Genomic DNA, 3,270 nt, shown 5'->3' with positions numbered 1-3,270 from the left:
ACACAATGCCTGCACAGAGGGCTCAGGCCATAGGCTTTTAAAGGGATCAAAGGGAAACCATGGTGTAAAGACCCTGGACTTAGTGAGTGTGAGTGATGAGAGTTCAGCACTTTCCCAGAAACTGAATGGTTCCTGATTCAGATGAATCCATTTTCCAAGTTGAAATGCCACAAGGGAAAACTGCTAAAACGGTGAGCATAGACTTTCCTTCCTCAGCTCAGCAAATGAGAGGCACAGAACATGGTAGGAGATGTGGAGGGTTTCACCTACAGTCTGTCTCCTTGGCAGGTACCATCTCCTTCATCCCTGAGGGAGCAAAATAGCTGGGCTTTGCAAACACAAGTCCTGACCCACCCAGAACCGAGCAAGGCCATGAAGGATTGAGAGGCCTAATCCCTCGTTGGGATCTGGTACGCTCATCCTAGAAGCCAATTCTTGGGGCTATGCTGTCCTCCAGATGGCAGCAAAATGGCCCTCCTTCTGCAGATGGCCTCCTAAAATGTTGGGAGCACAAACTGAGGTGTGAGTTGACAGCAGGGAATCTGGTGGACATGCTTGTGCTCGTACATGGGAACCTGGTAAAACAGCTTGACTTCCAGGCCCACTTAAAATTCAGTCACTAACCGCAGGGACCTTTGTGCCATCTTGAGGGTACAGCAGCATCCTACACTTGCAGGGAGCTTGGGGACAGGCTGTATAACACACTGTCCCTTCTAGGGCACCAGGGCACTGCCGGTGCAGTCTACTTCACCCATCATGTGTCTGCGGCTCTCCTGGCTGGTTTGGAGGCTGAGAACCCAATGGTCTTCCCTCCTGGCCCCTATTGTGGGATAAGACCCTTCTTCCAGCTGCACAGGAGCTGTGGCCAGGTCAGAGTGATTATTTTGTCATGGACTAAAAGTAATATAGCTGTCACGTGTGTAGTGTGAACCTCTCTTGTAGAGCCACTGCTCCCATTGCAGTCAGTATGGGGACTGAATTACAAATATAATCAAACAGGAACACAGCTGTTGAACTACTACTGCAGAAAATGATGATTTCTCAAGCTACAGAAACACTTCAATCTGAATGCATCTGGGATGGGACTCAGAGAGGTGTGCAAGGTGGGCCTGCCTACTTTCCTGCCAGCTCACCTTCCCATCTACCTTTCTGCTTCTCCATATACACATCTAGGGTGGCCCAGGCTGCCTGACTACTTAGATATCCACCTGGCCAGAGGCAAAGGAGTTGAGGTGGAAAAAATTTCAGAGTTCATTCCTGGGGAACTGTCATGGAGCTGGGGATCCTTGGGCTTCTATGCACATAAACAAACCACCGAAAACTAAGAGCCTGAATTTCTGCAAGATATAGCCAGGCTTGGGGTTTGCATCCTAAAATGGGGAGAAAACTTTCTAAAATTACAACAACTTTTATTTTACTTGGACTAGTCATGTTGCATCTACTACTAGAGTAACATATTATTTCTCCTATTGGAGTAACATGTTACATCTACTACTGGAGTCTGGAGTAGTCATGTTACATCTACTAAGATCATTTCCATGGAGTTCCTAAATGAAAAGTGCCTACTTGCATCAAAGATCTTCACAGCCCAGATCAAATTGTAAAATCTGACGCAGGAACACACAATAGGTAATGTGGAAAACTCAGTTCTGCGTAGAAAGTCTATGTCATAAAGTTGCATTTTTGATGCACAAAATCGTACCGATTTTAACATGTGTTATGGCACTGGGACTGCATGGAAATACTCTCCTTTTTCTAAACACAGCTGTCAGAGTTGCAGACCCAACTCTCAGGTATTGCTAGTCAGCCTAGCTCTAGTGACTTCAACAGAGCTAGGTTTATTTCCACCATCTATCTCGCCCAGAATAGCCATGTGTAAAGTTGCAGAAGCTCTCATAGCTGAAACAGAAATAGGCAGGGGAACAGGACAGCATAAACAATGCACATCACCTGCTAAAGTGATTGAAGGCGTGAGGTTTGGAAACCACGATGCAGCTGTGACCTCCAAGCTTTCAGACCACACTCTCACTGCTGCTGGGTCTCAGCTGAAAATGAGCAGCTGGGCAGGGTCCTCACCTAATTTGTGAGGATGTTCTTGTGGTCTTTGCCCAACTCACTGACTTTAAACATCAGAGCACCAGGCAGCATCTTTTGCAGGAGGGGCTTCCCACAGTTATCAGTTACATATGGCTCATACCCTGGGGCATGATTCATACCAGGAGGCCTTTCTAATTCTCTAATCCCTAAAATTCTTGGAGCAAGACAAACCTCTAAGGGGTTGCCAGACTTACTGAACTATGTTAGTTATTACACATAGTCAGTTTGGCATTGCATAGTAAAGCCTCTATTATAGGCAAAAGCCATTCTGAAGTTTGGGGCCTACAAACTGATGTGAGCAAAGTGAATGGAGAAGGGCATGGTACACCACAAACAGCTCATAGTGGGAAATTGTGACTCGGAGCACTTCCAGTCACTGCCCTGCGCCGCCACAGCCTCCCAACAGCTGGGGGTGGGGGCGGGGGGGAGGCAGGGGAAGCTTGCCCCGCTGTCCCCTCCACTTCCCTCTGCCAGGACTTCGTGCCACCGCCACCTCCAAGCGTTGGCACCGCCCCACCTGGTCCTGTTTCTTCTAGGTGGCAGCAGCACAGGGTGGTGGTGGTGCGGTGCTGGCCTTGTCCCTCAGCTACATCCCTTCTATCTCCTCTGTCCCTGCTGTCATGGCAGTGCTCTGTCCCTACTGTCATTCTTGACAGACAATTTGCTAGATGATGGTGGGGACTGGGGGGGAGGGGGGGAGGGGGAGGGAACGCAAAGCCAGTGTCATGCCGTCAACATCCCACACTGCCACTGCCTCTGCCCCGAAGAAGCACGGCTGGGGGGGGGGCGAGGCCAGTAGTGCAGTCCTCACCCCACCACCGCAGCTCTGCTGCCTCTATCCCTGCTGTCATGGCAGTGCTACACTGTCCCACTCCATCCCCACCATACCCTCCGTCTCCCTCTGCCACCACCCTGCGCCGCCACCACCTCCAAGCTTGGATTCCCCGCCTCCGCATCCCCTTGTCTGTCTGTGTGTCTGTCTGTGCCAAGCACGCTGATTGGTTGTTTCAGTAAGCATTGTGATTGGCTGCTGAGACAACAAATCAGAGTGCTCTAAGAGAGTTACGGACAGACACACAGACAGATGGACTGTGCTCATTTCTGAATATATATTAAATTTGTCTATACATGTGTACACCTATGTATACATGCGTCTATCTGTAATGGTGTGAA

Source organism: Alligator mississippiensis, chromosome 1 (genome assembly GCF_030867095.1).
Source record: "Alligator mississippiensis isolate rAllMis1 chromosome 1, rAllMis1, whole genome shotgun sequence".
In the NCBI taxonomy this organism is placed as follows: Eukaryota; Metazoa; Chordata; order Crocodylia; family Alligatoridae; genus Alligator; species Alligator mississippiensis.
The sequence above is the reverse complement of the archived record's forward strand: the minus strand, read 5'-3'. Positions refer to the sequence as shown.